The sequence below is a fragment of the Leopardus geoffroyi genome, chromosome C2, assembly GCF_018350155.1.
Source record: "Leopardus geoffroyi isolate Oge1 chromosome C2, O.geoffroyi_Oge1_pat1.0, whole genome shotgun sequence".
Taxonomy (NCBI): Eukaryota; Metazoa; Chordata; class Mammalia; order Carnivora; family Felidae; genus Leopardus; species Leopardus geoffroyi.
Window position 1 is genome coordinate 158,133,817 of NC_059333.1, and position 26,639 is coordinate 158,160,455.

The 26,639-nt window shown below is 48.4% G+C and overlaps 2 long non-coding RNA genes and 1 pseudogene across 4 annotated transcripts; 1 reads left to right on the forward strand and 2 right to left on the reverse strand.

Moving 5' to 3' along the window:
- The first annotated feature begins 8,696 nt into the window (after positions 1-8,696).
- Positions 8,697-13,634, forward strand: LOC123575876. 3 transcript variants are annotated; one of them, XR_006701052.1, is made up of 3 exons: positions 8,697-8,823; positions 12,418-12,497; positions 13,173-13,634. It is a non-coding gene; the product is annotated as an uncharacterized LOC123575876 (long non-coding RNA). The 3 variants fall into 3 exon arrangements; XR_006701051.1 differs by lacking the exon at positions 8,697-8,823 and adding an exon at positions 10,346-10,563; XR_006701050.1 differs by lacking the exon at positions 8,697-8,823 and adding an exon at positions 10,346-10,462.
- Positions 9,721-10,709, reverse strand: LOC123575877. Its single transcript, XR_006701053.1, has 2 exons — positions 10,493-10,709; positions 9,721-9,856 (listed from the first exon to the last, which is right to left on the reverse strand). It is a non-coding gene; the product is annotated as an uncharacterized LOC123575877 (long non-coding RNA).
- Positions 13,635-14,497: 863 nt separating the features above from the next.
- The window catches only part of LOC123610427, a 68,113-nt pseudogene continuing 55,971 nt past the window's right edge, over positions 14,498-26,639 (reverse strand).

Sequence of the window (26,639 nt, forward strand, 5' to 3'; positions counted from 1 at the left end):
TATTTTTGAGAGAGAGAGAGAGACAGAGTGCGAGTAGGGGAGGGGCAGAGGGAGAGGGAGACGCAGAATATAAAGCAGGCTCCAGGCTCTGAGCTGTCAGCGCAGAGACCCACACGGGGCTCGAACTCACACACCGCAAGATCACGGCCTGAGCCGAAGTCGGACGCTCAACCGACTGAGCCACCCAGGTGCCCCTCGACTACGTTTTTAATATGCTTTATTATGTATAGCCATTGTGAACACAGTTCCAATATCAGTTTGCTGGTTGTCATATAAGAGGTGTGTGTGTGTGTGGGTGGGTGTGGGGGTGGGTGTGTGGGTGTGTGCGTGTCTGTGTGTATAGCATGATGGCTAAGAGCTCAGGCTCGATGACCATCAGATCCGGATTGAGACCCAGTGTTACCCTCAGCAGAGGTGAAAATCTACTCATCAGCAGTGTAAGCTTAGGAACTGTTAACCCACCTAAGGCATGGCTTTCTCATCCAGAAAGTGGCGATGATCCCATCAGCCTCGCCAGACCGCTGTGAAAAGCCAAACCGCAGCCATCGTGCACTGCCTTCGCCATTCCCGCCACGCTGCATCCCGCCTCGCCTAGGGATGCTCTGCTCCCGCCCTTCCCCATCCCAGGTGCGGTCTCCGCCCAGACCCGTAACCCTGGGAGGCGGACCCTGTGGACTGCCCCCCAGGTTCTCTGCCACTGGCCAAGCGGCTTGGCCCACGGAAGGCCCCGGCAAAAGCAGAGAGCTCCAAGGAAGAGGCCCGGGGACTCTCCTCCCTTGGGCGTCCTGTCTCTGTCTACAGCGGGATCCATTGGCACCGCAGCTCTCAGTGAGGCCCGGTTCCCTTCTTTAACCTTTTTGGGCCTCAGTGCTAACAGCTGCCGCTGGGGCTCCTCTGGGGGGCCGCCGTTAGCAGGTTTCAGGGCTCCATTTACCCTGTCCCGGGGATCTGCGATCGGCCCCCTCATCAAGCCTTGCCAAAGGGGACCACCAGGGAGGATTCTCCTTCTTACCTAACCTGGGGTGATACTCTCCCGGATTATTATGATCCACTCCTGGCTGACTGTTTCTTAAACACGTTTTAAAAATCGAAATGATTTGTCTTAGAGGAATATCATGTCTCCATGTCATTGTGAACCCGATACGCTGGTTGTCACCTTTCTAACACACATTAAAATAAATCCATGACTTGAAAAAAGAAACGTGCTTGCTGTGTCCCACCTAAAATCACCTCTGGTACCCCCGTGCTCTGTCGAGCCCCTTTGCACAGGACTGAGTCGCTGTGGAGTGAAGCTCTCTGCTCAGAACACACGCTTTCTTTCCCAATGCCGTCCTTAAAATTAGGAACCACGCTGCCACAAGGCAGCAGCTGTGGATGGGGCACAGGCACGCCGTGCAGGAACGTCTTCCTTCTTAGACCGTCTATACTTTTCTCATGAAACAGGACTTATTATCCTGTTGCTAATAAAGAATGGGTGCCCCCTGTCGTGACAGCTCTTTTCACGAGAAACATCTTCTCTCCCCTGCAGAAAGGGCAAGGGGTTCATTTCGAAAAAGAAATTATCTGCAATCACCCCCAGTGCAAACAGAAAGTCTTTCTGAAGTCCATCTTCAAATTGCAAGTACTTTAAAAATAAATTTGGTGGAATCTTGCTGGGATTTTCATACCAAGAGGCTGAATAGTTAAGACAGAACAGATCACTCATTGTTAAACACATAGAACAGGCCCCGAGAGTGGGGTTCAACCTCGTAAGCACCCTTCCTCCTTCGCCTTTTCCACCTCTGCCCACCACGCCTTCCGGCCCCCCCACCCCCGCACACTCACACACACGCGCACACACACACACACGCGCACTCGCACCCCCACACCCAGCGCCCCACCCGCGGCTCCCAGCAGCAGGGCCTGGATGGCGGTCTATCTCCCTGCCGTCTGGCATCGGGGAGCTTGTTGCTCTCTGTACAAATTGCCTCCGGAACAAAGCAAGCTGGCCTGTGAGAGGGTTTCACCACATCTGCAGGAACAGTGCTGCCCAGGATCAAGCGAGGCTGACGACAAAACTTATTTTTAAAAATTCTTTTTGCTGTTTCAGTCACTGCGGATGAGGAGCTGAACTGAGATGTGTAGATGGGCGCCCTGTTGGGTGCCCTGTACCTTCAGCTTGGTTATGGGAATGCGAGGGGGAGAAAGTGACTTTAAGAAAAGAAACACACTTTGGTCACTGAGAGGGCTTTTTTTTTTTTTTCTTTTTTCCCGGGAGGCAAGCCTGTCTCCTGTCCAAACGCCAGGCCGTCCTGTTCTCTGCAGAGGTGAAGACAGCCACGTGGCTGTGCGAAAGCATCAGAGACACAGGGAACTCTTCTAAGCCCCGTGTCAGTAGGGCTCCCCCGGCCCTGCCGCATGGAGGCATGAGGCCTGCGGACCCCCACATCCACAGTGAGGAGCCGGGTCCCCTGTCCTCCACAGGTGTCTGTGCGTTCTCGGCATTTACTACCGGACCCTCCCCCCTCCCCCCTCCCCAGACCCCCCAGACTCGGATCCGGGGTGGTGCTCCATTCGCCCCTAGACCGCCCACGTGCACAGGCTCAGCCCTTTCACTGATTTCCAGGAAACAATCCGCTCTAACAGGGACAGCTTTCCACCCACATAAGGCCCTCGGTGTACAAGCCCCTCCCCTCCCAGCAGCATAAGGCAGAGGGGCATTTTGCACAAAGGCCTCGACTATTTATTTCAGTGGGGAACCTTTAATCCGTCCAAGCCGCTACCCCAAAAGACACTGATTTTTCACACACATAACTTCCTCATAGGTAAGAGAAATCCCTGGCTATGTAGAAGGTGAAAAGTACAGATTTCTTTTTTAAAACACCATTTATTTCAATGACTAAAGCAGCCAAAACCATTCTGGAAGTTTCCTGTGCACTGAGTTTCTCCAACAAAGTACAGGGCCGAAGGACCGTCTCTGTGAGGGCAAAATGTAGCAAAAAAACAAAAATAAGGCAGCACACCGGTGCGATGGACTGAATGAGACCCCCCAGATTCATATGTGGAAACCCAGACGGGAAGGTGTTTGGAGCTACTGGGAGCTAATTAGGGCGTGAGGGGGGCGTCCCCAGGACGGGGCAAGGGTGCTTACAAGAGGGGGAAGGAGCTCGCCCGTTCTGTCTCCACCACGTGGGGACACACTGAGAAGGCGGCCACTGACAGCCTGGGAATTGGGCCCTCACGGAGAACCAGACGGGCCGGCACCTTGATCCTGGACTTCTCGTTTCTGGAACCGTGGGAAGTGTTGTTGCTCGCGCCCCTGGTCTACCGTAACTTACTAGAGCCGCCCCATCGGCTGAGGCAAGCAGCGACCAAAACCGATGCCACGGCCGCCTGTTTTCAGTGCACAGGAGAGACGTGAACTTGAAACAATCGCAGTGGCCAGCTTTCGCGCCTTACCTCTCAAGTTTGCCGAGAAAAGCCAAGGGGGCCGGGGACAGAAATGGGAAAGGCAGCTTCCTCACGCTGGCCAACACTCACCATGGGCCAGGCCCGGGCTCAGCATTGTTTGCAAATTTAATTCCAGTTGTACCAAAGATTTCTTAACGTATTAACCTACATATGTTTTAAAAAGCCAAACAGTACTCAGAGGGTAGTGAGAAAAGCAGCCTTTCCCTTCCCGGGCCTCCTACCCCCACATCCAACTCTTTGGCAAATAGAGTGTTTTGTTTACCTCCATGTGTCTGAGCAAAAGGCTTACACTATGGTGTTGATTTTTCCATTTTAGACGTAATCTCCTGCCTTCCTGCTATGGGTGATGAGGGCGTTAGCACACATACCTTATCCGCTTTCCCACCACATCCTCCCCATGTAATCACATCACATTGTTTGTTAAGTAAATATTCCATGAATATATTATTTTTACTGAGAAAACATTGGTCAAGCCGCTCCAGAAAAGTATTATATTTCCTTTCATATGTGACTTCTTGTTTTCCCTGGACTTAAGAACTGGCCTTTTTTCCATTCGCACAATTTCGGGTCACCACCAATTCTCCCCACAAACTCTCCAGAAGAGATGTGAAACCCTCCTCCGCGTATTCCGACATGTCGGTTCCACCTGTATTTTGGAGATGTCCTCCCTGGAGCCGTCCTTCCTCCTGGTCCAGCCTGGGCTGGTGGCTCCCCGTCCTTGCTTCCCCGTGGCGATCCTAGGGCTCCACTCACGGAACCTTGAATTCCCTCTGCCTTTCTTCTGTGTCGCATCCATTTCTCAGATCCTGTGCCCTCCTTTCCCTTTGTTAATTCCCTTTCGTGGTGTATTTCCACGGTCATTCAGAGACTGCCCTTGGTTGTCTGACCGGGTATGAACCTCCTTCTGACGTACCGTCGGGTCGGGACTAGCCTGATGCTACGTCACAGTGTCTGGTCATTCACCTTCCTTCACCTCACCAGGTAGCGTTCTGTCATCTCACATCATCACAAGAAGAAGAAGGGTGAGTACAGTACAATAAGATATTTTGAGAGAGAGACCGAGAGAGACCACACCCACGTAACTTTTCGCACAATAGATTGTTGTCATTGTTCTATTTTATTAGTTTTGTTGTTAATCTCTTACTGTGCCTACTTTATAAATTACGCCTTATCATAGGGATGCATGTGTAGGAAGAAAACACGGCACGTATGGGGTTTGGCACTAGTCACAATTTCGGGCCTCCACTGGGGGTCTTGGAATGTATCCCCCGTGGATAGGGGGGACTACCATCTAGAGTTCTAGACCAGAAATATGCTTTCTTCAGCATTTTGAAAGTCTGGTTGCCCTGTCTTCTAGATTCCAACGTTGCCGAGAAAGTTGATGCTCCTCTGACCCCTAGCCCTGTGCAAGTGACCCCTAATCTGTTCCTCTTGCCCCTTCTCTCCCAGAGCCCTTTTTAAGAATCTGCTCTTAACTCCTGAAATATTTAAATTTCATGCAAATGTGCTTTAGGTGGGTCCTTCTCCCCTGCTAAAAAAATCCAGTGTGCTGGGCCCTTATTCTGGGCCTGTTTGGTGTGAAAAATCATATTCTTTAGTTTTGGGATATTTTAAAATATTGTTTCCTCTGATAACTTTCCCTCCATTTGTTGTCGTTGTTGTTGTTGTTCTCCATAGAATACCTTTTGTTTTCTATCGGATGTCTTAGGTTACCTACTGCTCTTCATCACACTTTCTGAGAGATGATCTTGGCTTTAGCCCCGTCCTCTTTATTTCATCTTATTTGTTGTGTACTGTTTTCCAATCCCCCTACCGTCTTTTCAACATTCTCGCCTCATGGGTGCCATGACTTGTCTCCCCTCAAGGGTGGGGCATGACCTCTGTTTACTCCATCCTTTTTCTTCTCATCTATTTTGATCTCTGCTTTCCATGTTGAGGGGTTTTCCTGTGATCTTTGCCTCCCTTTACGCCAGGACAGTGGCCTCAAAGGTTGGCTGGAAACTCCTCAAGCGGGAAAGGGCTGGCCCGCCGTGGCTTCACTAAGGACCATCAGGCAGCAGCCCTGCTGTTCCTTTAGAAGCTTCTCTCAAATTCAACATTTTTGTCTTTTGTCTGGTTCCTGGCTGGAGGATGGACGCCGGCAACCAGCACTCTGGGAACCCAGTTGGGAAAGAGGACCGAAGCAGGGGTAAGATCACAATTTCACTTCCTCTCATTTCCGTCCACCCCTCACCTCCTCCCCAGCCGCGCCTGGCATCTCCAAACCAGGAACTGCCCTGGGTCTCTTTCTCCAGAGGGAAAACTCCAGGCGCTCTGCTGGGATGGGGAAGGGCAGGGACCTGACTGCCCTTCAGACAGACTTATGGGTTCTCTTCCTCAGCCTTTCCACTTACCCTGACTTTCAGAGATACCTGGCCCCTGGATTCCCGAGTTTTTCTAGGTGTCTGCGGCACGAACGGGCATGTTGCTTGTTGGCAACCCCATGTGCAAGCTTTTAACCGCAGAGAAAGCTGAACACTAATTAGGGTTTCCTCCTCTTAGTCCTGTTGGGTTATGTTCTCTTTATCGTTTGAATACGAGTCCTGGGATGTGGTCTCCGTGCATTATCTCTCAGATCCCGTCCTCATCCTGTGAGGTAAGTACTATTATCAACCCCACTTAAAGAGGGGAATGCAGCCTTCGAGGGAGCAGGTATCCATTCGGGCGCAGAGCTGTGGCGTGGACTCAGGCCTTCCAACCCCAGAGCCCTTGCCCTGAGCCACCATATTGGGCAGCCAGAAGCAGAAGGTGGGGCACAAGGTGTGAGAGCAGAGTGACCCCGTTACCGGGACCCAGCTCCTTCCAATCACCGCATGACAGGCCAGTAAGTCGCGAGGCAAGATGCTGAGACAAGGAAAGCGACTTTGTCCAGAAAGCCGGCAAGCCCAGGAGATGGCAGACTGTTGTCCCAGCGATCCGTCTCCCCGAGCATAAGGCTGAGCTTCTTTTATGTTAGGGCAGGGGGACAGGGGTGGAGTCAAAAGGTGACTGACATCTGTGGACAACCCAGGAAGGTGGTGTAAACTCTTTGTCCTTGGTCAGTTGATCTCTGTGTACAGGAATCTGGTCATATCATTCCTGTAAGTCATGCCATGGCGTAGTCATTTCTGTACGTACTTCCTTCTGTCCTCGGGTGAGGTGGGTTTCGGGGGAAAGGTGATTTCTGCAAATCTTAGCTGTAGCGTGCCTACTTGCAGGGCTAAGCAGGAGTTTCTAAGCTACAGGTGACAGCAGCAAGAGAAATGGGAGCAATATGGAGTCAGACACGCTAAGTTTCTCCCTATCACAATCCCCGAAACTCCTCTGAATGTCTGCCATGGGCTTAAGTCTTCCACGGAGGCTAGTGGTGAAAATCTGTTACACAGGAGCTTTCGCCTCCGGGGGAGAGCTGCGGCTGGTGAAGGCAGCGAACTTTGTGTCCAGAACGGGTACTTCACAAGGTGTCTGGGTTTAAAAACGATTTGGAAAAGGAAGTGTTCTGAGATCGGTGGTTTTCAAACATTCTTATAATCAAATACCATTATAATCATCTGAGAGGCTTGACAAATCCTCGGGGTCCTCCCTCGCCCAAGCAATGAAATCGGAATCTCTGGAACTCAGGACCATAGTGCGTGAAGCTCTCCAGGGATGCCCGTGGGCAGCCAGTTGAGAACCAGTGCTGTAGACCAGCGCTTTGCAAACTGTCAAGTGCCCCTGAATCACTGGGGATCTGGTTAAAAAGCAGATTCTGCATCACGAGGTCTATCCAGCTCCCACGTGACGCTGCTGGCCCTGGGACCACGTTGCATGTATCGGGGACGTTGATGACACGGAGCAGGTACAACAGTAGGAAAAACTAGCCTGGGAGGCAGCACCTAAAGCTGGCATTAAAGTATGAACTTCAGCTTCATGGTTAACTTCTTTTCCACGATGGCTATAAAAATGTACGCACTGCGGAAAGGGATGTGAATTCCATAACAGTTCTAAACCACGTAAGGAGAATATTAATTAGCAAAGGCTTTCATGCGTCTAGAAAGTATAGGTGTTACTGAAGATGTCATAAAGGAGGGGGGCGGTTTACATGTCCTGTTGGGTTTATGACCCAAACAGCCAGTTGAGCATCCAGGCCTCCCGGATCTCAGAACACCCCGGGGCCACCACACCTCTCCGGTGGTGGCTTCGCATCGGCTCAACTCCTCCAGCAGCTTTCCTGCGGAGTCTCCCTCAAGAGCAACACAAAAATCCCTCCCCTTGAATGAAAAAGAATAACCTTCTCTCTCCCTTGAAAGCACCTACCTGAATGCTCCAAACGCAGATGTTCCCAAAGACAGTAGTACTGTTTCTTAGAGGAATTTCAGTATGTTAAATATTCCTACTTTCTTAGACCATGACGAGACAGACATCTAGGTTTACAAAATAATTATGTTTCTGTGCATTTGTATAGGATGATTGAAGAATTCCAAATGTACCCCAAGGGGTCCAAGCATTCAGGGAATTCCTGCAGTGCTGAAGTGACCTTTAGTACCTCCTTCCTCCCACCCCCACCCGGCCTCTCATATTGTCTCTGCTTTTCTCCACCAGCAGACGTGGGGATCACACATCAAAGAGAAAGAATAGTTCAAGAGGAAATCTGTACTGTCCTTATTTTATAAATTGGGTTTAATAATTCATCCAAAAGAGAATTTTTAGCAACAAGGTTTGCATATAAAAAGGGAACATGCCTTCCCTAAATAGGTATCTGTTACTCTTGCTGCAATGCTGAGTGGGGAGAAAAAAGGCCGGTCAGGTCCAAGTGCTTCTTTCAGATTCTCTAAGGGCATCGTGGTCTCCAGCCCGTTAGGCAAAAGTGATTTGAGAGCAAGCTTTGCAAGGAAAGGAATGTAAACCACACCCTAAAAGCCTCCTCTTTGTCGCTGCAGAAATCCACCTAGAGGTCATTGCAACAAACACGTATATTCCAAAAAACGTCTGCAGACTGCAGGCCTGTTCATTTCCTGGTCCTAAAACGCCACCTGCCCAGACCCCCACTATTGCCTCAAACACCAAACCCACGGCGTCTTGTAAGTCAGACGGTGTCGGACTCGAGGGTCTGCAGGTCTCCACGCGCTCACACAAAGCTGTTCAGAATGTCAAGAAAATCAGTCATTCACACAGCTGTGCTGCTCATGCGTGACAAGCTGACTTAAAATATTTGTCACTCCAACTTGCTGACGGGGAGGAGGGGGAGTTGGTCGAATGAAAGGGGAGGAAAACGAACAGAAACCTCTAACTGCCCAGGTTTGCTGCCTTGAATGTTTCTGCAAGTAGCTCTGAGGCCGGCGGCGGCCAGGTCCGTGTTTTCAGACCTGACAATGGGTAAGTTGCCAGGGAGCCAAGGCCCCGCAAAAGAAGTAATTAACACCTCCTTTTCCAGTTTATAGACAGCATCTGTCTCCTCACCTTAGAAAAAAGTTGTTGGAGAATTAACTTGCCTAATTTCTTTCTCTAGAAGTCCCTATTTAACCATATCCTCTGCAGAGTCCCATTCAGTCAGGGGAGCATCCGAATAAACCAAATTTTCCAAATGTTTCAAAAATTTGCAACAATATAGTCTTTCTCTTGAAACCCCGCACATTCCAACATTACATAGATATTTTTTCTTTAAGTGTGTCATTTGTTTAACAGAGTCTCTTGAACAATGACCCAGAATGAGGCCGGGGTGGGGGGGAATGGACACATTCATTCTACCTAGAGGTGTGTGGACGGGGTCTACCTTTCTGGAAGGTATGTGACCCCTTTGAAACCGTGATATTCTTTGACCTGGCAACTCCATTGCTAGCCATGTGTCCTAAGGGAATAGTCAAGGTGTGTCAAAGATTACTGCATTCTGATGTTCACTATTTATAAGAGCAAAACTAAATGTTAAAAAAACAAGGCTAGCAATTAAATTATGGCAAAATCGTATAATGAAATAGTCATTAAAAAGAGGTGTAGGAGAATATCTGGCAGGGAAATGTTCATTGACGTATTGTTAAATTTAAAAGAGTGTAAGACAGAATGTACATTATACTGTGCTAAATTTTTTAATATAGCCATTTTAATTTGTTATAATACATATGCATAGAAAAATGACCGGAAGGATTTTTCAACAATCTACGGTATAGGGGGCGCTGAGATTTTGTGCTCTCCTACATTTTCCTAATAGGAATCAAGAATCAAACGTGTTAAACTGTATGTCATGTTACAGTTAGAATAAAAGAGGCTACCAGTAGGTTTAAAATGACGGTGACCTTCATCAGATAAGGCGTTGAGCGATCCCACTTTGCCAAGCCACAGTCAGTTACTCTGATGCCTCCTGCGCCTTCGTGAGCGGCCTCTGGGTTTCGGATGAACCGAAATGGTGTTTGACCTGGAGGGACGTGAAACGGGTCCATGACTCTACGACTCTCCAACAGGAGACCAAGGGCTCCGGCCTTTAAGAAATAAGGAGCGGCCGGCAAGATGGAGATTCCGAAGCCACGCTGAGCTCAGCAGCTCTGCGGCTCACCCTCTCAGGGCCTCGCTTCCCCCTCCGGAACCCGAGAGGGACACCGGCACCTCCTTTCCCGGGTGGTCACCGAGGATAACCTGGGCGAAGCCGAGGGAAGGGTGAGAGCGGTGCCCGGGCACAGAGTAAGCGCTCAGCGAACGTCGGCGGAAAACCCCGCCTCGGTCCGGCCGAAGCGCCCGGAACCCCCCGCGCGCCTCGCGGGCCGCGGCGCCCAAACCCCGGCGACGGCTACCGCGCTCGCACCCAGACGTCCGCCCGGGGCCCCGTTTCCAGCGGAAACAATGCGCGCGCGCACGCACGCGCCCGCCCCCCGAGCGCGCGCCCCCGCCCCCGCCCTCGCCCCGCGCGCGTGCGCGCAGCCGCGGCGCGTCCGGCCCCCGCCACGGGCCCCGCGGACCTGCGCCGGCTTCTAAGTATTTCTTGCTGTCACCAGACCCTCGGCAGCCGGCGGAAAGCAAAGGAAAAGTAAAGGAACTGTAGAGAAATAACACAGACCTTTCCGCATTCTGCCGCCTAAAACCGCCTCTCGATGCCCGAGCGTTCTCTCGGGGTCACCGCCGGGCCCGGTAAAAGCCGGGAAAGAAGGCGGGATAAGAGCGTGGTGGGCAGCGAGCCGGATGGGTAGCGACGGGGGAAGGGGAGACGAGAGCGCCCCCCGGCAAGTGCCCCCACCCCCCTCAGCCCCGCCGTCCTGGCCCCCCCCCCCGCGGGGAGGTCCCTGCGCGGCCAAGGTCAGGGCGCGGGGCCGGGGCTCACAGCTGGGGCGACGCACCTGCTCGAGACCTGCCAGAGCAACTGCCTCTAGGGGGCCGACGCCGCTCCCCTGCCCTCGGCGGCACCTCTTGCTCCAACCCCTGTCTCCCCCCACCCCGACCCCCACCCCCGCAGCAGAGGCAGCCCAGGGGCCCGATCCCTCCCACGTGACTCAAGAGGGCCTTTTTCAAAGAAAACGGAAGCCACCTTTGGGAAGACGTCAATGGCAAACGGATAATCGTTTTGTTTTTATGACAGGACCGGCGGGCACAGAAACCTCAAATTTTTCATGTGGGCTCAAGAGCTCTTCAAAGTAAAGAGGAAACTAATCTCTGAAGTTTTCTCTTGCATATCCTATGGAATGCGTATTAAAATCCTGAATGCTAGAACTCCATTGGAATTTAGTTACAGGTGAATTTGGCCGATTGGACACACTGTGAAGAACGTAAAGTAGGGGCGTCTGGGAGGCTCTGTAGGTGACTTGGGACTCCTGATTTTGACTCAGGTCATGATCTCACCATTCACGAGTTGGTGAGGGTGTTGAGCCTGCTTGGGATTCTCTCTCTGTCCCTGTCTCTCTGCCCCTCCCCTGCTTGTGCGCGTGCTGTAAATACATAAACAAACAAACTTGAAAAAAAAAAAAGATAAGAGTAAAATCACCACGTAATAGTGTAAAAGCCCACCATCTTTTGGCTGTTGGTCCTGCGTTTGAAATCAATTATTTTTTACCCCTTTTCTTCTCGGTTTTGTTATCTGTACATTATTGTCTTACGGATAGTGTGGTCTCCTTTTGGAGCCAATTTGACCCCACTCTCCTTTTGGCAAAACTTTTATTTGCATTTCCCTTGTACACCCAACAAGTCTGTGTATTAACAACATGCTTCATTTTTGGCACAACAGCCTCATTAATTATGTCAGCAGAGAGCTGGCATCAGGACTCTTGGTAATTCCTGTCTCCTCTCCGCTGGCATTGTTGCTTCTGAACTACCAACCTACCATCAGCGGGCTTCATTCTCCCGTTGCGGTCCCACCCCACTCCCCACTCCTTTGCTCCAGCCCACCCACCTCCCAGTTCTACAAAGAACGGAACATGAGGGCTAGGAGAATGAACTCTACTCGTTTTAGTATTCTTTGGCTTAAAAGAGATTTTCTGGGCCTATATCTCAGGTTCTTCTGGACTCATTGACAAGTTTTTGATGATGATGATGATTTTAACAGTGGTTACCATTTATTGAGTGCTTTCTATGTATCCAGTGCTTTAAAGAAAAAAAAAAAAAAAAGGTAGATTATGTCATTTAATTCCTAAAACAAACGCTAGAGGCAGCTATCATTATTAATACCATTTAACAGAGGAGAAAACTGAGGCTCAGTGAGTTGAGGTCACAGGGCCAGGACCGGCAGGGCCAGGGTTGGACTTTGACATATCTGCTTTTGCTGTGCCATGAAGCAGTCCCCTCTCTCACAACACACAACCACGTTGGCAAAAGGCTAGGGGCTCAAAGGTGTGAAATTTGGAAAATCACTTCAAAAGTTAAATGGCAGGTAATGGGGCCTAAAAAAAAGGTCAGGAAAGCCGTCTCTGAGAGTGTTGACGTGGCTAATGCAGCCCAGGACATACCATTGTCAAAAACACAAAACACAAAACTCTGGTTATGTTTTATTTTTAGTTTCTGAAGTTCCCACAGAAGTCTGAGATGGTGGCCAGTAATTTCTCCTTGAAGCCTAACACACCTTACCCAGTGACTAGGTAAGTAGGGCAGGGGTGGTTGTTGTCACAAATGTGACTCCTAATTGTGGTATTATACCATCATTCAGGCCATCATGTGCCCTTTCCAACTGTATCCGGCATCTTGGTGGATGTCCCAGGTAAAGCTCATCAAGGAATTACTAGTTCGTTCCCGGAGAGGAACTGCAGTGGCCACCTTATTAAAACTCTGTGGTCGTGAGGCGTTCCTTGAATATGAGGGCTCAGCCATTACTCAAAAACATTTATAAAGGATCGACTTTATACTAGGCACTAAGCCGAGGCACTGCAGACAAATACATGTGGCCTCCATTCTAATTTTACTTAAAATTTTACTTAAGTAAATCAGAACAGCTGACCAATGGGGTGGGTGGTAAGGTTGAGGGACAGTTCATATCGTGTTAGAAAAAGACGACGGCAGGAAGGAATCAAATGCATTCCCAAGAGAGAAGACCCTAATGATTGGATTTGTCATCAGTTACCAAAGACAAAGAGGCCGTCTCAAGAATAGATAGGACGGATGCCTTGTCCCTACCACAGGGTGAGGCAAAGGGCTTATCATAAACTACATTATTTTTTAAAGTTACCAAAACTTGATATGCTTGGTATGAAACATTCAGACTCTGTAGAAATATAATAACTTGGCATTGACCTCTGCCCTACAATCTCTCTCTCTAGAGATAACTGTTGTGAACAGTTTAGTGTTGAATCAAAGGACCTAGTGCTTCTTTCTTGAACATGACAGAAAAAAAAAAAAAAAAATTCCAAAGAACATGGCCCAAAGGAAAACGGACCACAAAATTTAAGGAGTCTCAGCTTGCTGGGTTATGAGATCCTTCTTTGGGGCGGCCCACTTATGCCTTGGTCTTGACTTCTGCTATCTGCGTTGGAAGAAAAGCCTAAGACAGGTAATATTTGCTTGTCACATGGAATCTAGGACTCAGTGGCAGTCGCCAGGCAAGTGACCGTTCCATCCGCTGGATAAGGCGTTAACAGGCTCTACCTAGGCGCCACACGTGTCCGTCCGGTTGCTGTCACAGTTAAGCCTCAGCCAACACGAACGTCTTTAGGTTAAATGAACTTACCACATCATTAGTATGTAGAGCCTTGGGGAACAGAACAGGCATGCGTTAAGGAGGAGGAATGGGTTGGTGAATCCGTGCCTGGGCTGGGACATTGCAACAGGGGCTCTGGGCAGCTGACGCTCTGGAGGGAATTTGAAAGGGAAAGAAGGGGCCATGGCCCGAAGGGTGGGCTACGTTCAGGGCATATACGTTACACACTTCATGATCTTTGTCTTGGGCAGACAGTAGTCGTTATAGTATAAAGTTAGACTTGGGCTGATTTTGATGAATTTCTATCAGCACAGACCTGTCCAAGGGCTCTACCTCTTTACATCCTGCTCCAGAACCTTGGCCTTGGAGGAATTTAAACAGGCCTTGAAGGCTGAGGAAGGAGTGGCCACACTGCCGTCAGGCCCCCTAATATCCATCGTCCCGCGCATGGCCCGTCTTAGAAGACCGCTTGGCCCGGCCTCCCTCGTCCGATGTGGCCACGTGACTAGATTCTGCTCCGGGGTGCTGAGTGGGAGCGGTGTGGGCAGTTTCTCCGTAGTGTCTTCTGTTCTAGGCCGGCTTCCCCGGAAGTAGATGCTGACAACAAGAGTCCAGCACAAGCTGTTTACTTGAGAAGGTGATTCCAGGAAGCATAAGGAGGGGAGTAGGGGAAGTGTGTCGGTCTGGATTTTCTGAGTAGGTGCCAAGTGGAATTACACGTACGAGGATTTTATTAAGGGCAACACGTATGGGAGGGACAGCGGGGTGGGAGCCAGATGAGGCCAGAAGGGCTGGCGGACCAGCCGGCAAAGGTGAGTCTGGCCCGAAGTGAAGAAGAGGAGGAAGGCCTTACACTGCCTGCCAGGCTGAGGAGAGGTAGCAAAGCCGGCATCAGGGGGCCCCAGTTCCCCTGGGAACGACCTGCGTTGGGGTCCTTGTGACACTCAGTCAGCGACTGGAGCAGTCCGCGGGAAGAAGGCCTTGCGCGGGCACAGCCGGGGGCCTCGTGGCACGGCGGCCAGCCTTGGTGACTGTGCCCTTCGGGTTGGAGGCCAGTCCCTGGTGCATCCTCCCGCCACTGCGGGAAGTGAGGCAGGGAGGGAAGGGACGTTAAGAGCGCACCGGCCAGCATCCGGGCCGCTGAGGCACCACCTGCTGGCATCCTCTGGGGACCGGGTCAGCCCCCACCCGAGGGGCGTACAGCTGAGGGGCAACCCGCCCCCACCTGTTGAAACTGCTGACGGGTTTGTCTTCGCTACAGGAGCCGCGCGAGAGACACCTTGAGAAAGTGGTTTTGAGGAAGCGTTTCCACGCGCTCCTGCGTGGAATCTTTCCACCAGAGTTGCTAACAAACTGAACGTACGACTGACTGGGGTTATGCATCGTCTTTCTTCGTGCTCCTCACCTCCCGCCCCAGTGTCCCCCCAGAGTGAAGAACACAGCACAGGGGACTCTGGGTAATCCACCCCTGCCCGCTGTAAGGACACGCTACCCAGTCCCGGATCATAGCCTTTTCTCTTCTTTACAACTCCGCGAGGAAACTTACAGTCGGGAGGAAAACGACAAAAACAAAAAAAACGAACTAGGAAGAAATACACCATAGCAATTAGTGGCTGGAAGGTGGTGGAATTACGGATATTTTTCTTTTATTCCATAATTAAATGCGGTTCTAACTCTTTTACTTAAATGTTTGTAGTAAGACTATTTTTCTGCTTTTCTGTATGCTTAAATACTTCCATAATAAAATTATATTTCAATTTCAAAGCAATTGTTCCTCTTAGCCTTCCCGTTTTTGCGACCTTAATATCCCCTGCTTGCTTCCTGGTCTTCCTTTCACTGCCCCATTCTCCCTGCCATCAAAAACCAAAAGATACCATTGGTTCCAAATCCTTGGTGGTTCATTAGGGACACAGGTGATCTTGGGGAGATGGCAAGCTTCGGTCGTTCCCGGCTGGGCAGTTCCCTGAATCTAAGGGGTGATGATGGTGGGGGCTCACCTGAGGGGAAGCTGGCAGGTGAAATTTTGTCTGAGCTTCTCTTCGGTCCTCTGAAGAAACGTCATTTTCTCCAGCAAAACCAACTAGCTAGTCATCAAATCTGTGTCCTCTTCTCCCCGGGAACAACAGCGGGACCATATTTCCCAGACCCCCTTGCAGTTCATAAGTATCCATGTGACGCAGCCCGTGGAACAGGAATGGAAATGACGGCACCGTTTCCAGAAGTCAAGGTGTTAGGAGCTTGGGTGCCTGATCGCTACTCGGAGGGGAGCTGCCCACACAGCAGGAACACCTATTCTGGACTTCACTTGGTAGAGGCAATTTTATTAAGCCATAGAAATATGTGTTGTTACAGCAGTGAGCCTACCACAACTAATACACTGTTAATGTCTCATATCTGCCAAGTTGGCTCTTAATCCACAGAGTCCAAGGTGAGTTTGACGGCAGAGAGCAGTGGAGCTCTGCTTTTTTAAAGCCTTGCAACCTGGACTCGTTTGCAATCATAATACAATGGAGAGGCAGTGCCCTTGTTGTTCCCAATCTCATAACGTCCTCTAGATTGCAGTAACTCTCTCCAGCTGGAGCAGCTTTAGACAAGGAATCCTGGTCATGTGTCCCTAATTGACGACAGTGTGATGCAGGAATCACTCAACCCCCGAGAGCCTCGGAAGATATCCAGTTCATTTGAGAGACAGCCAATCGCAACAATACTAATAGCTAAGTGTGTGCCGAGTGAGAGAGGCTGAGCACTTTGAATAGATTAACTCATTCAATCTACATAGGGGCCAGGGATGCGCGTTATAGCCTCACCATTTTGGGAACGGGAGACACCGAGGCACAGAAAGATTAGAACATCGCCCAACGCCACAGCTAATAAATCAGTTTCAAACACAGGCAACCTGATTCCAGTGCCAGAAACGAAATTCTCAGGATTCCAAAAGGCTGGTTTTGTACCAGGATGAAATCTTCCTGGGATTTCAGTGCTCCTGATGCTGGCCTTGTGATGGGCCTGTACTCGGTCATTCCAACCATCCTACTCTCGACATCCAGACTCCTCCTTTGGATGGCTCCTGCTCTGGAAATGTACAGCCTTGCAAGGGATGACACGATCCCCCTCTTCCTTGATCTACTTAATCTGATGAGACACAAATTGTAATATGCCTTGATTCAGGGAACTTCCCTTTGCCAAATTAAGTCCCCTGAGATCTCTCACACACAGACCTTGATTTATGAACACCAGACTCTTTCAGTCCTCTGTGATTTTCTTTATTGAAACCATGCAATGCCAGCTCTCGAGCAAAAGAGAGCTGGTGATAAAATCTTGGTTTCCTATGAATTCAGAGAATTCAGGGAACATCAGAGATTATGTGTTTCAAACACAGAGTAAAACACTTTGACTCCACTCACCGGGATGACAATTAGAATATGACAACCAGACAAGCCCTGGGCTTTAATAGGACACTCGGTTTAGTACCAAAAATACTCATAAAATGATCTGTTACGATGATTTTCCATAACCCAACATTTCTCTCACAAAATGCCTCATCTACTCTGAATTTCTCCAAGTGCCGTACACGGTGCACGAGGATAAAAATATTTGCCAGTTATTAAACATCCATTGTGTTCTCAGCACCATGCCAAGCAGACATCTGTACTGTCTACTGTATCTCTACTTACTGTATCATCCCCATTTTCGAGATAAGGAAACTGACATTCACACAGGTTACCTTACCTGTCCAAGGTGTGGTGGGTAGAATAATGCCCCCTGCAAAGATGTCCAAGTCCTAACCCCCAGAGCCTGTGAATGGTTACCCTGCAAGGCAAAAGGCACATGGGAGGCATGATTAAGTTAAGGACCTTGAGATGGGAAGATTATCTTGGATTATTGCAAGAGTCCTTATGAGGAAAAGAGTGAGGCAGAAAAGTCAGAAAAGGAAGAGCAACAAGGAAGCAGAGGTCAGGGAGATGTGGGGTCATGAGTCCAGGAGTCTATAGACAGCCTCTAGAAGCTAGAAAGGAGGGGCACCTGGGTGGCTCAGTCGGCTGAGCTTCCGACTTCGGCTCAGGTCATGATCTTGGTTTGTGTGTTCAAGCCCTGTGTCGGGCTCTGTGTTGACAGCTCAGAACCTGGAGCCTGCTTTGGATTCTGTGTCTCCCCCTGTCTCTGTCCCTTCCCCATTCACACTCTATCTCTCTCAAAAATAAGTAAACGTTAAAAAAAAAATAGAAGAAGAAGAAGCTAGAAAGGAAAGAAAATGGATTCTTCCCTAGAGCCTCCAGGAAGAACAAAACCCTGTCAACTGACTTTAGACATATGACCTCCAGAACTATTTGTGTTGCTTTATTCTACTAAGTTTGTAGTGATTTGTTACGGCAGCAATAGGAAACTGCTAAGCAATGTCACATGAATGTTGAGTGGTAAAGGCAGGATTTGAACACTGTTCCCTATGATGGCAGAGACCATGCTCTTTATCTGTAAATTAAAAGGTCTTGGAACTTAAGTCTATGGTGTTTAAAATCTGGGGTTTATGTTACAGAAAATATTATATTAAGAAACAGAATATGCAACCCTAAAGATTTTTTAAGTATAAAATAAGAGGGTCGAAAAATACAATAGACCAAAAGAACAAACAGAGGGCATAGAACTAGGGTCGTCTTTATAGGGTAAACTGGTACAATGATGAAGGTAGTGTCACAAAGCCGTGGGGTCAGGATGGATTGTTTAGTTGTGATAAGAAACAGGAGTTAAAAAACAGTAATAAAGTATGTGTAATAAAGTAAGGCTACAGCCTGTCCTCATACCCTGACAGGGATGACTCCAGATTGATTAAAGTTTTAAATGTAAAAGGGAAGGTGATAAAGCTAATAGAGGAACATGTATGAGAAAGATCTTCATAGCCAAAGATGAGCGACCAGAAGGCAAATAAAGAACAATGGATCTAATTATATTAGGTAAAATGATTTCTGTTTGGTAAACAAATATGAACAGGTATCAGCCTGGAAAAATATAGTCACCATGATCTAAAAAGGTAAAGAATTTGTATACTTTACAAAGAGCTCCTGCAAATTAATAAGAAAAGCACAAGAAACCTAATAGAGAGTGGGGAAAGGATATGTGTAGTCAATTCACAGGCGAGATTCTCAAACTCGTATTAATGCAGTCAGGTTAATGCAACTAAAACAGTGGACATAACATATTACATCCATCAGAACAGAGGATAAATAGAAAGGCAATTAACAATGAGGGCCGATGGTGTTGTGAGGAGATGGGAAATTCTGTTCACTGCTGGTGTTAGGGTGTACTGAGATGGTCACTCAGGGAACCTATCTGGCTTATGCCCTAGGACCGATGGCTCCTCTCCTAGATAATATCCTAAGGACCCGCTCAGATAGGGTTGCCGGGGGCATTTATAAGGACACTCACATCTGTGTTATCGGGTAGGAAAGAGTTGGAGGCAACCCAGGGGCAGGTCCTTGGACACACTGGATAACGTGGTGTTATCCACAGGGCACACTCTTAAAACACAGTGTTGAGTGAAAAAAAGAAAGAAACAGCAAGTTTCAGCACCGTATACACAAATTAAAACACAATAACACTATATTCCACAAAGAAGCATAACTTATCCAAGGGCTTTCATCCAACACGTGGAAGCGGATGCCTAGGGGAAGAAGGGAATAGAAGGAGAGATCAGTGATAAAAAGGAAGACAAATCAACAGGACAGGGGCAATGATTCCTACAGAGCAATGATGCTAATATGTTGTAACTTCAGTTCTTTCTACACCTAAAATAATAAAAATAATAGTTCCAAGCAGGGGAGGGGTTCTCACTAAGCCATGCCATACTACAGAAGCAGGTCCCCTGGGAAGTCACTTTTCCCTGTCATGTTGGTTAGAAAATGTGAAGTGTTGACAGGTACCTAATGTCACCTGATTCTGTAAAACACTCTGAGACTTAAGGAGCACAGAAACAGAATAACCTGCATCTTAAAGAGGCCTCTTAAAGTAAATCCACTTAAAATGGGAACCAAATGTCACTTCAAGTAGTGAAAAAAAAATTAGAACAGCATCTTTTTAAGCTTCCAAAGTGAAACAAAACATTTCAGAGATGTTTTGTCTCCTGCCTTACACAACTGTACTATTAATGCAGTGCTGGTCTGCTGTATCGCCCGGAGCTGGCGGCCGTGTGATAACTCTTTGTTAGATGAGCAAACGACAAATGGTGACCGGCTCTTAGGACACAGGTGGAATCGAGTGTTACTTTTTTTCTCCAGAGCTTGCCATCATTCTCTTTCTCAACTTTTGACTAGTTTAACTCTGCAAGATGTTTTGGTTTTGCTGGGTTTGCATGTGACTTTAGCGATCTGTCACCTCACATTTGTCAACCTTGTGATAGATAGGCACGGCCACTGTGATTTCTCTTCGCAATTGATCTGCATTATATCTGTAGGGCCGGCGTAGACAGGGGCATTTCGACGGGAACCGATTACACAAGTGATGGTCGAGAAGTGACTTTTTGATCCTGACGTTCACTTCTGCTCACCATGCAACCCTGTTTCTCTGAGAACTCAAATAAAGAATGCTCAACGGGGTGTTGCATGGAAACCAATTTGACAATAAATTTCATATTAAAAAAAAAAAAAAAAGAATGCTCAGGTTACAGAGATACTCTTTCCTATCTCCACTTTGCAGGTTCTCAGTGGTTGAATGCCCACCCAAAGTCTCATGGCTGAAAAGTGGCAAACCACAGAAAGCGCCATGGGAGGGAGCCTCGTCCCTCCTATGACCCCCAAGCAGCTCTATTAGGGGGTCCCTGTCATTGGTCCCACTTTACAGATGTGGTGCCATTGAGGCTCAGAGAGATTAACTGCCCATCAGGAATCTTAATAAGTGGAACGCAGTTTGAACCCAGGCCAATTTTGGATTTTCATTCCTGGCTACTGCTTCTCTGCCTCCTCTGGTTTCTCAACTCTTAATTTTCCCCCCAATGTTTGTGTTGTGATAAGATACACATAACATGAAGTTTACCGTCTTAGTGATTTCAAAGTGCACGGTCCCGTAGTATTAAACTGCTATGTAATCACCACCACCATCCATCTCCATAACTTTTTTCACTTTATAAAATCAAAGCTCTGTACCTGTTAAACTGTAACTTCCCATTCCCCTCCCCTACCAGCCCCCAGCAACTCCCATTCTACTTTCTGTCTTTATGGTTCTAACTGCTCTAAGCCCTTCATAAAGTGGAATCTTGTAATATCCGTCTTCTTCTAACTGGCTTATTTCACTCGGCATAATGTCCTCAAGGTTCATCCATGTTGTAGCATATTCCAGAATTTCCTTTCTCTTTAAGGCTGAATGATATTCCATTGTCCGTATACACCACATTTTGCTTCTTTGTTCATCCATCAGTAGACGTTTGGGTTGTTTCTACCTTTCGGCTCTTGTGAATAATGCTGCTATGACCATGGGTGTACAAATACCTCTTCGAGACCCTGCTTTCATTTTGGGGGGATACATGCCCACAAGTGGGATTGCTGGGTCATATGGTAATTCTAGCTCTAATTTTTTGAGGAACCTCCACACTTTTCCACAGCAGCCAGGCCACTTCACATTTCCACGAATAGCACACAAGGACTCCCTTTTCTCCACATCCTTGCCAACATCTGTTACCTTCCAATATCTTGATAGTAGCCATCCGCATGGTCTGAGGGGGTATCTCATTACAGTTTGGATTTGCATCTCCCTAATGACCAGAGACATTGAGCATCCTCTCACGTGCTTATTGGCCATTCGTATATCTTCTTTGGAGACATGTCTGTTCAAGTCCTTTGCCTATCTTTGATTGATTTATTTGGTTTTTATTGTTGTTGTTAAGTTTTAGGAATTCTGTACATACTCTGGAGATTACTCCCTTATTGGATATGTCAGTGACAGATGTCTCCTCCCATTCTGCGCATTGCCTTTTGCTTTGTGATCATGTCTCTTGGTGCACAAAGTTTTAAAAGTTCCATGAAGTCCAGTTGGTCCCCGATTTTTAAGTCTCGTTCCCAATCTCACTCCTACCCTCTTCGCGCCATTTCCTTTGCAACTGTTTGGAAAGTTTGTCTGAAGAAACAGCATGGTTGATACTCATCTCTCTGATGGCAGATCCCGGCTTGTTTTCACAAAGCCGTACAGGATGAGCGCTGTTATTACTAAGTCTTTATTGACATCATGCTGCACACGTGTCACAGCCTGAGTCCTCCCCACTCCAAAAGCAGACTCTGAAACGAGGACTTGGGTGCAGGTGATTTCTCTGGGAGACGATTCCGAAAGTAGGAGTGGGGAGGTGGGACAGGGAGAAAGGAAAATCATCACGTTGAGGACGTCGCTATGAGCAACTGGGGTCAAAGACCCCAATAGACATTCTTGGGATCTTAGAGGACGCTTCTCAGAATTGTCCCCTGCAGGTCTCCAGGTATCCATTAGTTCCTATCCTCCAAGGACTGACACTCTCTTGCATGTCTGGGCTGTGCATGGTGGGTGCTGAGGTGACCCCCAGATTTCCCTGCAGAGAGGAAGACTTATTCCCCCGGTGCTGGTAGTGTTGCCTAAGAATGTCTGTCCACTGTCAGCCGTCCTGGGGATGTCTCAGGGGAGGAAAACTGCCTCATCCAAGGACCCACTTCCTTCCTGGGGACAGTCTGTCAATGCTGAGACATAGAGGTCTAACCCACCCCCTCAAGCTGGGCAATTCTGCAGGGCCATCCCAGCTCCAGGGCGTGCCGAAGGGTCAGCTCAGGGTCTCCTTGGGACAGTGTCATGCCGACTTCTTCCTCCGCCCACACCTGCGTCCACAACCCCCCTTCCTCGGGGGTTGATGCCCAGAGCCCTCCCCCGGGAGCCAGACCTGGCACAACATGTTTTCATGCTACACGTGGGCCTTCCCCTTGGGGCAAGGGAAGCCCCAGAGAGGGAAGCAGAGAGCACACAGTTTGTGGAGGGATGCTGCAGGCCAAGGCAGCGAGGGGACTCATGGCTCAGCAGGGCTGTAACTGCACGAGGCTTCAGGGGGCAGGAGGCAGAGCTGATCCCCAAACTGTCGGAGAAACCTGGGTCTTGCCCTCCTGAAGCTTAATGATAGAAATAACTCATTGCCATTATTTTTGAGCACCTCAATATGCTCAGGTAAAATGATGCGTTTCGCACCTGAAGGCCAAGTGGAAAGTTCTGACATCAAAGGCAGTCATGATACCAGACAAAGGCTAAGGACACATTGGCCACTGAGCCAAAAGCGAAAGTCCTGTTCCTCTCATAAGCTCAGCAGCTGACTTCCCGTCTCGTGCCTTTGGCCCCCCCGCAGTGATGCTGCTGAGAGCTGGAATCAGCGACATCCCACTGCTGCCTTCCAAGCACTGCACGGAGAGTGTCTGTCACCAAGGAGGGCCTGCCGTCAGCTCTTTTCCACCCAAGTCGCTGGGAGGAGCTGAGGAGGCAGGAGCACGGAAGAAGGGCGGAGAACGGCACTACTGATCTCGTAGTGGGCTTACCTGGTCCTCTGCCTGTGCACCATGCTCTACGCTTTGCTTTGTTTTAATCCCCGTTTCAGATCTCCCACAATTCCTTGAAAGGAACTCTCCAGAAGGGAAGCCAGAAGGGGAGACAGCAGGGTTGAAACTCTAATAGGGGATATAGGGATTTTCTTTCCTTTACCTAAGAACAAAATACAAGGAAAGATTATAATAGTGAAGAAAGTGATCGCAGCAGAGATGGTGGAAACACTGGCTGGACCAGAAAGATGCTGAAGGACCTTCAGAGTTATTGAATTGCACTCAAGGCATTTCCTTAATCGCTCGACTGTGGGCTGGTGGCCACTTCCTCATGAATATTTATTAAGTCTGGGGGTCTGAGAGTCCGGAGATGTTCCAAACGACATCCGGGGAAAGAGAGAGTCCTCAACAAGACAACAAAGGTAATAATTGTGGAAGGGACGCGCAATATCTTGCAGCACCTCTAGTCCTGTTCTTTTGGCAAGAGCCAAGCAGAGTAGCGTGTGCAACCTCTTTCTTCCCTTCCAAATGGAAATGAAGATAACAGTGTTCATGAGAAGGAACTTTTGCAGGCCCCTGAGTAGCTGACCGGGCAAGAGTGAGGCTCGGAATTCCCCACGGCAAAGTGAGAGGTGGTGGAAGCTTCTGGCAAAGCAGGCATTGTGGTTTGACAAAATCAGGTACCCGTTGCTAAAGAGAAGCATTGTTGGGACTTCTCTAGATCATCCGGAAGAAAAAGGCAAAATTATGGGGTTGTCCCATCACGGCCGACCACTTTTAACCCATTCTCCAATTTACCCAACTGGGAGAGGCTTCGACTGGATTAGTCAGGCAATATCGTCACTGCCAGGTTCTTCTTCACTGAAGGAAATTAGCCTGCCGTGGATTCCTGTGACGCTGTGAGTTTCTGGAGGGCAAGGACTGTGTCCTGTCCTCTTGTGCCTGTGCTGTGCTTAGCATATGACATATGCTCAGGGTCCGTTGGCTGAACGGGCAAAGGGACCTGGAGGTTGCTGATGTGAACACCCAACCTTCATAATTCTCCCTCTTGCCCATCTGTCCTTGTTCCTACTCCCCACCCACAAATGACTCAGAGGCTTGTTTCTTAAGACCATATTAGCTACTATTGGCATCTGCTGTTGGCCTGGACTTTCCAGATAATCATATTCGAGAGATCTCCAAAATGAGAGGTTAGTGGGAAACAAAGATCAGAAATGAATGGCACTTATATTCCAATAGCAGAAATCCTAAGCAATGAGAATAGAAACGCAGGAGGCAAGGCAGAGGGAGTATGGAGCAGAGGGGGATCCAGTAACACTGGTTTTGTAAAATTTAATAAAACGTATAATTGACCCTCATTAGATTTATTCACATTACAAAGAGAAAGCTGTTTGCTAATGAGAAAAGCTTTATTCCCCAAATTTCAGATCACGAATTCATTTCCCCTCTTCCTTGCTGGTTTGGCACATTTTTAAATGGCTTGGTTAAAACAATTATTAATCCTAAATTAAATATCCATGACAATTAATCCCCCAAGAGCCAAGGAAAGTTGCTACTGTTTCCTATCTCATTTTCTCTGTGACCAAGTTGTTACTTGCTCTCTCTAAGGCTACTTGTGAGCTTTATTAAAGCAGAAGAAATATACTCTAGGTTAAAGGGGAGAAAATAAATAAAAATAAAATAGGGACGGTGGAAATGTTTGTTAATTAGGCCATAGGCGGGCATTTTTAGCTTTGTTTTACGGTGCACTTTTTATTAAGGATTACAGTTAACATTGAAAGGGCAAGACGTTTATTATTAGCTGTGTACCTCATCTGTAAAATACGGATAATAATTGTACCTCACAAATTGTTGCGAGGCTTAAATGAGTTAACCTATGTAAATTGCTTAGAACAGCGCAGAGCACCCCACAAGGCCTGGCCTATGTCAGCTGTTATCGTTATGTCCCCGTTTTGTTCTTTCCAGGCATTTCGGCTGTTATTTTGGCACTATATCAAATATCTTAAAAAATATCTCTTTGGCGTATCATTTGGAGAGACTCTGAGAAACTAATTTTCTCTTTAAAAAGCATGTATTTTCTTCTGTTTGAGATAAAAGTAATTATAGATCTTCCTGTGCTTACCCTGGGGTTGCATCCCAATACACCGATCATGAGTTGAAAATATCATTAGGTCAAAAATGCATTTAATGCCCCAAACCTACCAAACGTCATAGCTTAGCCTAGTTCACCTTAAACGTGCTGAAAACAAGTACATCAGCTAGGGTTGCACAAAATCATCTAACACAAAGCCTGTTTTATAACAAAGCGTTGAATATCTCATGTAATTTACTGAGTCTACGCGGAAAGTGACAAACGGAATAGTCAGAATTGTCGAGCCTCCCAACCGCGTGGCTGACCCCGAGCTGTGCTCGCGGCCGCCGTCCAGCATCCTGAGGGAGGATCGCGCATATCGCTCGCCCGCGGAAAGATCCAAATTCAAACTTCAAAGTGCAGTTTCTTCCAAACGCATACCACTTTCACACCATCGCGAAGTTGGAAAATTATGAGTTGAACCGTCACAAATCGGAGGCAGCGCACATGCTTGTCATACGCGATTTTCCGGGCCAGAAAAACCGGACAGCGTTTTAACTGGTTTAACTATCTAGCTCATAAGCCGTTCCTTTCGTTATACGTCTTCCGGTTTCAAAGTTTCAGCAACATTAGCTGCTAGATTCAGCTGTGGCAGCTGACTAGACTTGCCCCTGGTGCCGCGAGTAACGACAGAAGCAGGCAACCGAGTGCAGCGGTCTCGGTGACGCATTTCTGCCCAGGTCCTGCCCTCCTCGGGAGGAACGGGGCCAGTTGTTCTCTGCTGATTGTAACAAATCTGAACACAGACAGATTGGAGCGAGGGTATTTTATTTTCATTTGGGGACGTCTATCTTTTTCCCTCAGAGGGAAGCTTAATTTGCATTTTGCCCGTCACGTGCAGATGCCGCGTCTAGAAGCCTGAGTCAAGGGAGAGCACACTCCCCAGGGTGCCTTTAAGCACCCCTTACTGAGTGCCCCTCTAATCAGGTGCCCTCTTGGGCCACACTTTGATTTAGTCCCAGGTGACCCCCAGACCAACCCTACCTCACTCACACACACTCTTTTCCAATTCTCCTTCTCACCGTCTTACTCTTTTTGCAGAAACTTCAAGTTATTTCAACGTAGGACCAGTGCAGCCTGTGGGAGCAGGAGGCTCAGAGGGCCAGCACGTAGGAGGTGAGGGTTTCCCGAAGCAGCTTTCATTCTGAGCTGGAGATGAGTCGCTCTTTGGGTTCCGGTGCAAATCCGCGCACTTATCTGCCAGTTTCTCGAAGGTAAACTAGAGCATCTCCCCGCGGGTAGTCACCCTGATAGGGAAATGGGCAATTTGTACCCGTCTCGTGTCCTCACGGCCACTTTGTGAGGTAGGTACCGGTGCAGCTCGGAGACACCCAAGTAGAGTGGTGTAGCCACAGTAAGAGTTTTATTTCCCTCGCGCGGCACAAAGTCCAGACAATTCGTAGCCCAAGGCTGGTACAGCTGCTTGAGGAGTTAG